Consider the following 13,066-nt stretch of genomic DNA (forward strand, 5'->3'; position numbering starts at 1 on the left):
AACACACACCCTTTCTCTTGCTTATTTCATGGGAAATATGCGACGCAGTAGCTCCCCCTAACTGCATGGATTCCTCTAACTCTATAAGTACAGGTTCACCCCCAGACTGCTTCCCCCGGAAAAGGGGCGTTGCCCCAAAAAGGGGACTCAGGAGAAGGTGGTCTCACCCTCCTATCCCGAAGACGTCTATCCACGCGTATAGCCAATGACATGGCAGCCTCCAAGGACCCCGGGGTTTCGTAAACTGCCAAGGCATCCTTCAACCTTTCTGAAAGACCCTGACAAAATTGGCTTCTAAGAGCTGGGTCATTCCATTTGGTATCGGTTGCCCATCTACGGAATTCGGAACTATAAGTCTCCACTGACCGATTCCCCTGCTGAAGGCAGCCTGGATTCAGCCAAGGAGATTCGGTCAGGATCATCATAGATGAGGGCCAGAGCCCTCAACCGATCGGAGGCAAGCAGAGACCTGTTGTAACGGGTCCGGGAGGCGGAACCTCTGAGCTACTATACAAGGGGGCGGCCCTTGTAAGGGAGCGGGTGGCAGTCTCTGGGTGAACGGACAGGGAGTTACGGCAAGTGATCAGGGCAGTCTCTGGGTAAGGGGTAGGTACGACCTGTGATGGCAGAGCCTCCGGGTAGGCTAGCAGGCAGATGGTAGATGTGTGCTCCCAGGTGAGCAAGCGAGAGTCTCTGGAATAGCAGGTGGTCACGGCACGTGACGGCGGAACCTCCGGGCTGGCAGGCAGGTAGGTAACGGAGAAGCGCTCCCAGGTGAGCGGGCAAGAGTCTCTGGAATAGCTGGTGGTCACCGCACGTGACAACGGGACCTCCGGGCTGGCAAGCAGGCAGGTAACGGAGATGCGCTCCCAGGTGAGCGGGCAAGAGTCTCTGAGATAGCTGGTGGTCACAGCACGTGACAACGGAGCCTCCGGGCTGGCAAGCAGGCAGATAACGGAGAAGCGCTCCCAGGTGAGCGGGCAAGCTGGTCCATAGACAGACTGACCGGAGTAGTAAGGCAGACCGTCGGACCTCAGGCAAGCAGGCAGGTAGCTGATATGCGCTCCCAGGTGAGCGGGCAGGCTGGTCCTTTAGACAGACTGACAGGAGTAGTAAGGCAGACCGTCGGACCTCAGACTGGCAGACAGGTAACAAGTATTCAGGCAGGAATCAGGCAGGTAACTGGCAGGTAAACTAGCAGGAAACTGGCAGGTAACTGGCAGGTAACTGGCAGGTAACTGGCAACGGGACCTGAGGGCTGAAGCACAGGTGAGACACAGGTGCAAACAACATTGCTCGGGCACCTCCATTTTGGAGGAGGTGCCTTTTATATGATGAAGTCCTCCGGCCATTGGCCGGGGACTCTTTAGGGCGGCGCGCGCGGCCCCTTTAAGAGGAGGGGAGCGCGCGCGCGCGCGCCCTAAGCACAGGGGCCGGGAAGGAGCGCGCGCCGAGAGCAGAGCAGGAGGAGGACGCCGGGACGGAGCGCGCGCTGACAGCAGAGCGGGGAGAGGACGCCGGGCAGGAGCGCGCGCTGACAGCAGAGCGGGGAGAGGACGCCGGGCACGGAGCAGAGCGGTGAGGGGAGCAGCGTCCCTGCCTAGCAGAGGGCAGGGACGCCAGCGCTACAGTACCCCCCCCTTTAGGCCCCCCCTTTTTTAGGCCAGACAGAAATTTAGCTAGGATGAGAGGGGCATGGATGTTCTCCCGGGGTTCCCACGTTCTCTCCTCAGGACCAAACCCCCTCCAATCTACCAGAAAAAAGGTCTTTCCTCTTACCCTTTTGCTGGCAAGAATGTTCTCTACCTCAAACTTGTCCTCAGCAGAAACCAGAGCAGGAGGCGTACCTGTAGACTTAGAAAAAGAGTTAAGTACCACAGGTTTGAGGAGAGATACATGGAAGGAGTTAGGGATCCGTAAGTTGGCCGGGAGTTTCAATTTATAGGCTACCGGGTTGATCTGACCGATGACCACCAGTGGGCCGATGAACCGAGACCCTAACTTATAGGAAGGGATCTTGAGTCGGACATATTTGGACGAGAGCCAGACTTTATCCCCAGGACGGAATTGAGGAGGGTCCATCGCTAAATGCTGCCAGGGGGCAGCAGGTACTGGCAGAGGAAGAAGGCGGCCGGCCGACAGGTGTCTCGGAACTTTGTTGCGGGCGCAGGACACACAGGCAGAAACAAAGTCCATAACATCCTTGTGCAGGTTAGGCCACCAGTAGTGTCGGGTAATAAGCTGGAGGGTCTTTTTCCGACCGGCGTGGTCAGCTAGTTTAGACGAATGACCCCAGTGTAGGATTCTCTCCCGATCAGGTACCGATACGAACGTCTTACCAGGAGGGAGACAATTTAGACTCACGGGAGCCACCTGCATTACTCTGGCGGGATCGATGGGGCAGTCACATGGTCTATGAGGTGGTGATGTCTCTGCCTCCTCCTTAACAAAGACATCAGCACTAGACCAATAAGGAATCGGAAGTCCAGGTAGATTAGCTGGGATAGGAGAGGGACGGACGGAATGGACGGGAACCAGGCAGGTTTTATGACAGGCCTGTCCCCAGTGAAGGACTTCTCCGGTTTGCCAGTCAAGCACGGGTGCATGTCTCTGGAGCCAAGGCAGACCTAGCAAGAGGGCGTGAGGGAGACCAGGCAGAACGTGAAAGGAGATACTCTCTGAATGCAGCATTCCCACCTGCAGAGTAATGGATTCGGTGATGAATTGGATGGGGCGAGGTAAGAGGCCCCCATCCACGGCAACAACAGACAAGGGTACAGCCAGAGGTTTGGTGGGGATGCGGAATTTCTCCACCAGGGACTGTGAAATAAGATTTCCGGCTGCTCCAGAGTCAAGTTGGGCTAGTTCGGAATAACGATTCTCCCCGCAGATGATTGAGACTGACAACAGCAGGGATGGAGAGGATTTATTTTTGTCTAGATCGACCCCTCTGAGTGAACCTAGATACAGGCGTTCTCCCGACCTCTCCGGGCAGGCACGGATCAGATGCTCCTTACTGCCACAGTAGAAGCAGCTCCCCTCGGCACGGCGGAAATCCTGACGGGATTTGACCATCTTGGTCTGGTCGACCTGCATAGGCTCAGGAGAGTGTACCTGTGGAGAAACGGAAGGAATGACGGGTTCCTGGAAAGTAGGAGCTAGACGTGGAATCCTTCTCTCACGGGTGACCTCTTTGGCACGCTCCTGGAACCGTAGGTCAATCCGGGTGGCAAGGGTTATTAGATCATCGAGAGTGGTAGGAATGTCCCGACCAGCAAGTTCATCTTTAATACGGCCGGACAGACCCTCCCAGAAGACGGATACCAGGGCTTCGTTATCCCAGGCCAGCTCCGAGGCAAGGGTACGGAACCGTATGGCATATTGGCCCACGGTGAGGCTTCCCTGACGGAGGCGAAGCAGAGAAGATGCGGATGAGGTCCTCCGTCCGGGTTCGTCGAAGGCTTTCCGGAAAGCCATGAGAAAGGCAGGCAAGTCGGACACCAGGGGATCTCCTCTCTCCCATAGAGGATTTAGCCAGGCCAGGGCCTCCCCGGTGAGATGGGACATGATAAAGGCAATTTTGGCTCGGTCGGAGTTAAACTGGTGGGATAATAGTTCAAAATGCAGGGTGCACTGATTTATGAAGCCCCGAGCCAGGACGGAGTCGCCTCCGAAGCGAGGAGGTGCAGAGAGCCGGGGTCCGGAAAAGGATACCATGGTACTGGCGGAGGTTGTTGGTGGATCAGACAGAGTGTTCAGGCGAGTATTAACATTCCGCAGGTGACCCAGGATGGTCTCCTGTTGGGACCTCTGACGGGACAGTTCAAGACAGAGGTCCGAGAGCGAGGGAGCTTGGGTGCCACCGGGTTCCATGGCCCGAGCAAACTGTAACGGGTCCGGGAGGCGGAACCTCTGAGCTACTATACAAGGGGGCGGCCCTTGTAAGGGAGCGGGTGGCAGTCTCTGGGTGAACGGACAGGGAGTTACGGCAAGTGATCAGGGCAGTCTCTGGGTAAGGGGTAGGTACGACCTGTGATGGCAGAGCCTCCGGGTAGGCTAGCAGGCAGATGGTAGATGTGTGCTCCCAGGTGAGCAAGCGAGAGTCTCTGGAATAGCAGGTGGTCACGGCACGTGACGGCGGAACCTCCGGGCTGGCAGGCAGGTAGGTAACGGAGAAGCGCTCCCAGGTGAGCGGGCAAGAGTCTCTGGAATAGCTGGTGGTCACCGCACGTGACAACGGGACCTCCGGGCTGGCAAGCAGGCAGGTAACGGAGATGCGCTCCCAGGTGAGCGGGCAAGAGTCTCTGAGATAGCTGGTGGTCACAGCACGTGACAACGGAGCCTCCGGGCTGGCAAGCAGGCAGATAACGGAGAAGCGCTCCCAGGTGAGCGGGCAAGCTGGTCCATAGACAGACTGACCGGAGTAGTAAGGCAGACCGTCGGACCTCAGGCAAGCAGGCAGGTAGCTGATATGCGCTCCCAGGTGAGCGGGCAGGCTGGTCCTTTAGACAGACTGACAGGAGTAGTAAGGCAGACCGTCGGACCTCAGACTGGCAGACAGGTAACAAGTATTCAGGCAGGAATCAGGCAGGTAACTGGCAGGTAAACTAGCAGGAAACTGGCAGGTAACTGGCAGATAACTGGCAGGTAACTGGCAACGGGACCTGAGGGCTGAAGCACAGGTGAGACACAGGTGCAAACAACATTGCTCGGGCACCTCCATTTTGGAGGAGGTGCCTTTTATATGATGAAGTCCTCCGGCCATTGGCCGGGGACTCTTTAGGGCGGCGCGCGCGGCCCCTTTAAGAGGAGGGGAGCGCGCGCGCGCGCGCCCTAAGCACAGGGGCCGGGAAGGAGCGCGCGCCGAGAGCAGAGCAGGAGGAGGACGCCGGGACGGAGCGCGCACTGACAGCAGAGCGGGGAGAGGACGCCGGGCAGGAGCGCGCGCTGACAGCAGAGCGGGGAGAGGACGCCGGGCACGGAGCAGAGCGGTGAGGGGAGCAGCGTCCCTGCCTAGCAGAGGGCAGGGACGCCAGCGCTACACCTGTGGCAATGAGAAAGCCCAGGATTGAGGATCTCCTTGCAACAGTGAGATCACAATCCCCACTCGTTGCACCTCACCTCCAGAGGAGTAAGGTTGAAGCTTAAAATACAACTTACAAGCTTCTTTAAATACAAAAAACTTGTCTCTACTTCTTGAAAACCTGTCCGGGAGGGCAATTTTGGGTTCAAGCTGGACCGGCCTACCCGCAGAGTCCCCAACATTAGGAGTCTGTGGCCGCTGCAGTTGCTGCTGAACCTCTAATCGAAGGTCAATCACCTCCAGTGACAAACTCCGAAGCTGCTCTGCCAGCACCAAAATGGGATCCATAATAACCCGGGAAAAAAAAACACCCCAAAAAAACAAACAAAAGTCATTTTTTTTTGTTTTTGTTTTTCTTTTTTTTTTAAATAGCTGGTGATAATGTCATGCTAGGTATGGGAAAAACCCAGCGTACAACGACGGGAAAAGGGGGGAAGCCCTGCAACTAGGGAAAGGGAGAATGGAGACCCCTAAGCAGATCTAAAGACACCCTGACTGCCCTTTCGTCCCTAAATAGGTTCCTCACCTATCGCCGAGCAGGAAACCTTAGCCCTGGCTGAACCTAAAGCTAGGCTAGATAGGGAGGGGGAAGGGTGAGCACTAGTCAGCCCCACTGAAACTAAAGACAAACAAGGGAAACAGACAAGGGGATACACTTAGCTTGAGAAGACATCAGAGTGATCACGACTACAATCCACAAAGGAACTCCATGGAGAATCTAGCCAACTGCTAGAATTCCAGACCTGAACAGAGGAATTTACTCTATCACCAGCAACTCTCTAGAGAAACTGAGTGTATTTAAAGATCCAGCAAGGGTGTGTTAATTAACAGCAGAAGGTGGGTCCTAGAGAGGGAGAGATGATGAAAGGATCAAGAAGGTATCTGCAAGGCCAAGCGCAGCGACCTTCTACTGCTGGATCCAGAATGATTGTCTGTCAAACCTGACATACCCGTGACAGGTATGTTGCCCCGGCATCTTCACCTTCAGAAGTAATCCGGGGAACAGGGATAGGTAGGGCGCCCCTTAGCGTTAGGAACAGGGAATGAGCCCCCGGTCCCGGGATACCTGACAACAGAGTCGTGACAGATGTGCTTTACCTAAAAGCTCTATCTTGGTCTTATCTTTCCCAGAAGGATTTTGGCTTACTCACGCACATTTTGGCAAACTGCAGTCTAGCTTTTTTATGTCTCTATGTCAGCAGTGGGGTCCTCCTTGGTCTCTTGTCATAGCTTTTCATTTAATTCAAATGTCGACTGATATTTTGCGCTGCCACTGATGCACCCTGAGCCTGCAGGACAGCTTGAATTTCTTTGGAACTTGATTGGAGCTGCTTATCCACCTTCCGGACTATCCTGCGTTACAACCGTTCATCAATTTTTCTCTGCTGTCCACATCCAGGGAGATTAGCTACAGTGCCATGAGTTGTAAACTTCTTGATTATGTTGCTCACCTTGGACAAATCAACATCAAGACCTCTGGAGATGGACTTGTAACCTTGAGATTGTTGATATTGTTCAACAATTTTGGTTCTCAAGTCCTCAGACAGTTCTCTTCTCCTCTTTCTTTTCTCCATGCTTAGCGTGGCACACCCAAACACACAATGCAAAGATGGAGTCAACTTCTCTTTTTATCTGGTTTGAGGTTTGATTTTCATATTGTCAACACCTGTGACTTGCCACAGGTGAGTTTGAACGAGCATCACATGCTTGAAACAAAGTTGTTTACGCACAATTTTGGAAAGATAGCAACAATTTTGTCTCGCCCATTTTTGGGTTTTGTGTGAAATTAGGTCCAATTTGCCTTTTTATCACTGTTTTTTGTGTTGGTCCAATACACACAAGGAAAATAAACTTGGATAACAACACATGTGTAATTACAATAATTTTCTGGGAGAAACACTTCATGTTCTGGGACAATTTCAAGGGTGCCAGCACTTTCAGCCAGGACTGTATGCTTTTTTTATCTCCACAATTTTCCATATTTGTGTTCCCCTCCCTCCCATTTTTCAATACATTATATGGTAAAATTAATGGTTTATTTTAAAATCACAACTCATCCTGCAGAAAAAACAAGCCCTAATACAGCTGTGATGACAGAAGAAAAACAAAAGTTGTGGTTCTTGGAAGAAGAAGAGGAAAGAAAGAAAATTGGCCAAGTTTTAAAGGTAATCTTTCACCTTGTGTTTTGCGATGTAATCTGAGAGCAGCATGATGTAGGGACAGAAACCCTGATTCCAGTGATGTCACTTACTGGGCTGCTTCCTGCAGTTTATTTTAAACTGTGAGTTTTTATTGAAGATTTAAGAACATACATAGCAAAATACAGCAAGTTGCAGTAATACAAACAATTGAATAGTAACATAAAAAGAAGAACCCTAGGGGGTAATGTTGCTGGGTGATATGAGGGCGGAATGAAGAGGGGGAGAAGCCCGAGGCGGAGACCAGGTATATCTCTTGGAGGAGAGTACCTCAAGGAGATTCAGAATTGGCGGAGGCCTCTAGATGTAGCGGTGGTGAAGCAAAGGAAATATGGTCAGTGTATTCTGACCAGGGTAACAAAATTGTCTTGAATTTATATATCTTATCAGTAAGTATAGCTGATTCATTTTTCGATAATCATATACCAAGAAATTTGCCTTTTGACTTCTGAGAAGTTTAGTCCTGCTTTTTCACATGCTGAAGGTATAGTTTGTTTAGTCGCTAGGAATAAGGGTACGTGACTATTTGGGGATGTTATGGATACGTTTGTTGAGCAAGGCCTTTCAGGGATTTTTCTTAAGGTTATGGTCTGTGACCGATGAGGATGAGAAATTGGTACATGTCACCAGTGGATCTGCAGCCCCTGAAGCAATGGGAACAGCTTTAGCAACTCTGGCTCGGTTCAGATACCATCTCATCATGACTTTATAGTTTGTTTCTAGCATCAGAGTATTAAAGGGGCTGTGCAATAGTGACAGCGACATCGCAGGGTATCTCAGAGGGAGTGCACCCGTCAGCACAACGCGATTCATGCGTGACCCCGGGTCTCAAGATGGCAGCGGGGTCCTTCAGGGAAGGTGGCCTGTGAGCTCTTGCTCATAGAAGGAGCTGACCCGCTTCCTCCCTGCCTGTCAGACGCTGCTTTGATGCCCTGCAGTGCAGAAGCATTGCGGTGTATCAGCGATCTGACAGTGTAAAGATGATGTCCCATCGTGGGACAATGTGAAAAAGTAAAAAAAAAAAAAAGTTTATTAAAATTGTAAAAATATAAAAAAAAAAAAAAAAGAACAAAAGAAGAAATATTACTCCATTAAATACATTTATTTATGTAAAAACAAGAATAAACAAACAGAAAAATTACACATGCACTGGGGAAAAAAAGTATTTAGTCAGCCACCAATTGTGCAAGTTCTCCCACTTAAAAAGATGAGAGGCCTGTAATTGACATCATAGGTCGACCTCAACTATGAGAGACAAAATGAGAAAACAAATCCTGAAAATCACATTGTCTGATTTGGAAAGAATTTTTTTTCACATTTTGGTGGAAAATAAGTATTTGGTCAATTACAAAAGTTCATCTCAGTACTTTGTTACATATCCTTTGTTGGCAATGACAGAGGTGAAACGTTTTCTGTAAGTCTTCACAAGGTTGGCACACACTGTTGCTGGTATGTTGGCCCATTCCTCCATACAGATCTCCTCTAGAACAGAGGTCCCCAACCGCCGGTCCGCGGACCAGGACCGGGCCGTTGGGGTTTTTCAGCCGGTCCGCGGGGAGAGGGGGCCCCTCCAGCCTCCAGCAGGGCCGCCATCAGGGCATGACTGCCCTGACTCCAGTATGGGGCCCGGCCGGTAGGAGCCCCCTCGGAGCCCCCCTCTTGTGCGTCTCTCTCCTCATGGGGCCCCCGGCCGCATGCTAAGCGCTGGGTCCGGGACATCTTAGCGCTGCGCTGCTGCGGCAGCACCTTCATGATTCCCCTGACTTCCGGTCATGTGACGGCGCCGTCACATGGCCGGAAGTCAGGAGAACCTGGTGTCAGCGATTTGGACGAGCGCCAGGATTCTGCAGGGATCGCATGGGGGTAAGTATAACAAGTTTTATTTTTTTTTAAATACAATTAACTAGGAGTGGGGGGAATGGGAGATGCACATGGGGGGAGGGGAGAGATGAGAGATGCACATGGGGGAGGGGAGAGATGAGAGATCCACATGGGGGGGAGGGGAGAGATGAGAGATGCACATGGGGGAGGGGAGAGATGAGAGATCCACATGGGGGGAGGGGAGAGATGAGAGATGCACATGGGAGGGAGGGGAGAGATGAGAGATGCACGGGGGGTGGATGAGAGATGCACGGGGGGTGAGAGATGCACGGGGGGGATGAGAGATGCACGGGGGGTGGATGAGAGATGCACGGAGGGGGATGAGAGATGCACGGAGGGGGGTGAGAGATGCACGGAGGGGGGTGAGAGATGCACGGAGGGGGATGAGAGATGCACGGGGGTGAGCTGCACATGGGGGGGTGAGAGATGCACATGGGGGGGTTATGTTTACATAACTTTGTTGCCTTATGAAGGGCGGGGGGGGCCCCCAAAAATTTCTTGCACAGGGGCCCACTGCAGTCTGTGTCCGCCCCTGGGATGAAGTAAATGCAGCTGAACAGCAGCTGTCAGGACAGCTGCCCTGTCCTGCTGCAGGGCGTGATGGGGCCTCAGTGATGCGGCTCCTGGCACAGCACATTATGTGGGGCTCCTGGCATAGCTCCTGGCGGGGACCTGGTCTACACTATATGATAAGTATGCACTAAACTCCAAATCCCTCCATTACCCCGCCCCCATATGACCAAAGCCCCGCCCACCCCACCCCCTCCTTGCTGGGCCATGGAAAAATGATCTTGCTTCAAGCCGGTCCCTGGTGCAAAAATGGTTGGGGACCACTGGTCTAGAGCAGTGATGTTTTGGGGCTGTCGCTGGGCAACACGGACTTTCAACTCCCTCCAAAGGTTTTCTATAGGGTTTAGATCTGGAGACTGGCTAGTCTTTCCAAATCAGACAATGTGATTTTCAGGATTTGTTTTCTCATTTTGTCTCTCATAGTTGAGGTCGACCTATGATGTGAATTACAGGCCTCTCATCTTTTTAAGTGGGAGAACTTGCACAATTGGTGGCTGACTAAATAATTTTTTCCCCACTGTATTTGATAGCGCCGCGTCCGGAATGACCCGACCTATAAAACTGTCACACTAATTAACCCCTTCAGTGAACACCGTTAAAAAAAAAAAAAGAGGCAAAAGACTATAATAATAATAATTTTTATTTATATAGCGCCAACATATTCCACAGCACTTTACAATTAAGTAGGGACATGTACAGACAATATAAACAATACAATGTATCATATTTCAACAGTTACAGGAAGATTGAGGGTCCTGCTCGCAAGCTTACAATCTATATAGAAATAGGGGGACACAATAGGTAGAACATGGTCATCGGCCAGTATCTGTCTAAGTGCAGTTACCGTGTGCTATTTGGTGCATGGAGGATGTGGAGACAGATGAATAGGCAGGGGCAGATTAAGATTAACATTTAGGAGGGAACAGGGGAGAGTTAGGTTGGTGAGTTGAGGTGGTAGGCTTGTCTAAACAGATGTGTTTTTAAAGCACGTTTGAAGACATGGGGGCTAGATATCAGTCGGATCGTTTGGGGAAGTGCATTCCAGAAAATTGGCGCAGCACGAGAGAAGTATTGGAGACGGAGGTGTGAGGTTCGGATTAAGGAGGGTATCAGTCTTAGATCAGTTGCACAATGGAGGGCACAGGAGGGGTGATAGACAGAAATGAGGGATGAGATGTAGGGCGGTGCAGAACTGTGGAGAGCTTTGCGTGTGAGAGAGATGAGTTTGTATTGTATTCTGTGGTGAATGGGTAACCCGTGCAATGACTGGTTTATACTGCCAAAACAATGCTTTATACCGCCAAACAAAAAGTGGAATAAAATGCGATCAAAAAGACAAATGTAAATAAAAATGGTACAGCTGAAAACGTCATCTTGTGCAGCAAAAAACAAGCCTACGTACAGCTTAGTCAACAGAAAAATAAAAAAGATAGCCCTCAGAATAAAGTGATGCAAATTTTTTTTTTTTCTATGTGTTTTTATGTTTTTTTTTCTATTTGTTTTTATGTAAAAGCCCCAAAACATTAAAAAAAACTGTATAAATGTGGTATCGCTGTATTCGTACTGACTCGAAGAATAAAGCTGTGTTATTAATTTGGCCACACGCGGAAAGGCATAAACAATGAATTGCTGGTGTTTGTTCATTCTGCCTCCCAAAAATCAAAATAGAAAGCCATCAAAAAACATCATGTGCCTGAAAATGGTACCAGTAAAAACGTCAAATCGTCCCACAAAAAAAAACCCTCACATGACTGTCGGCAGAAATATGGAAAAATTATAGGTCTCAAAATATGGCAATGCAAAAACTTGTTTTTTCAATAAAAAGCGTCCTTTAGTGTGTGACAGCTGCCAAACAGAAAAAACGCTATAAATCTGTTATCGCTGTAATCACACCAACCAGAAGAATAAAAGTCATCTAATCACTTATACCGCACGAGGAATAGGGTAAAAAATAAATAAATCCAGTTCTTTACCTGCTGCTGTTGTGTTCATTCTGCCTCTCAAAGACCGCAGTAAGGCTCTGTTCACATTTATCCTGCGCTCTGTGCTTAGTGCTTACACCGGAGTTTCCGTGTAAATCTCTGAAATACGTGATTCAGACGGAAGATTCCCTATAATGAGGCAGATGGAGGCACTGTGGATGCAGTGTGCCCCGTGATCCGGCGGTGTCCGTCCTTTTAGGCATGCCTAAAAGTGCCGTCGGCCACAGTTTTGTGCACTTCTGAAAAGGACACCGCTGAACGGAGGCCAAACGGAGTCCAGAGTAACTCTGCTGCCTTATTTTAGTGAATGAGTCCGTCAAGGGTTTCATCTGTCACTTCTCTCGGAGATTTAAATGGAAATTAGAAAAGTAAGTGCTCAATGTTATGTAAAATGTTCCCAATAAAAGCTTCAACTCAGTCCATAAACAAGTCCCCACTCAGGTTCCTCATCTGTTATTGGAAATATAGGGAGCTTCCACGTTACTGGTAGCACAAAGGCTCTGGAAAAGCACTATGGCTCCTCACCCCCTAAAACAAATTTAGCGAATTATGCATTTCCAAATCCAAATCTCCTCTCCCTTCTGAACTCCACAGTGTACCTAAACCACATTTAGCATCCACATGTTCGGCATTTCTGTAGCGACGAGAGCCCGACTAATTTATGGGTACATGTCTCCAGAAGCATGAGCTGGGCACTACAACGTACTGGTCACTACAACGGCAGTTTGCAATTCACTCGGCAACATCCACTGCTGCTTGTTTCTGGAAAACACCCATGGAGTCAAAGTCGTCATTACACTCTAGTGTGTCACCCCAGGCCTGGATGCCACAAATATTAAAGGCTGTGTCTGAGAGCAGGAGGGAGGTTCCCTGGTCAGGGACAATTAGCATACAGCACCTCCTGTCCCAGGCCAGTAGGGGGAGCTGGCTGCCCCTATAAAAACTGGTACTGAGGGCAGGGTTAGAGAGAACTGGACAACCTAGCTCAGGACTGAGACTAGTCCCAGAGAAGGAGGGACAGTTGAGCTGTAGCCAAGGAGTCCGTGAGGCAGAGGAGAAGCTGCGAGCCAGGGACAGAGGCGACGAGAGCCGGTCCTGGCTGAGAGAATCACCACCGGACATTGGGATCCGAGGCTGGCAGGGTTGCAAGCCCTGCAGCAGATAACCAACCCGTAAGGGATTTCAGGTTCCTTGGCCTAAGAAGCCTGGAGGCTCCGCCACACAGAGGGACCGGTACAGCACGGAAAAGCGAAAGGTACCTAAGGCCAGAGTCGCAAGCCATACAGGCGAAGTACACAGCCAGCTCAGGGACGTGGGCTATTACACCACGAAAAGGGGGATAGTCAGCAAGG

Source organism: Phyllobates terribilis, unplaced genomic scaffold, assembly GCF_046119375.1.
Source record: "Phyllobates terribilis strain yellow unplaced genomic scaffold, ASM4611937v1 Scaffold_7__3_contigs__length_470593459, whole genome shotgun sequence".
In the NCBI taxonomy this organism is placed as follows: Eukaryota; Metazoa; Chordata; class Amphibia; order Anura; family Dendrobatidae; genus Phyllobates; species Phyllobates terribilis.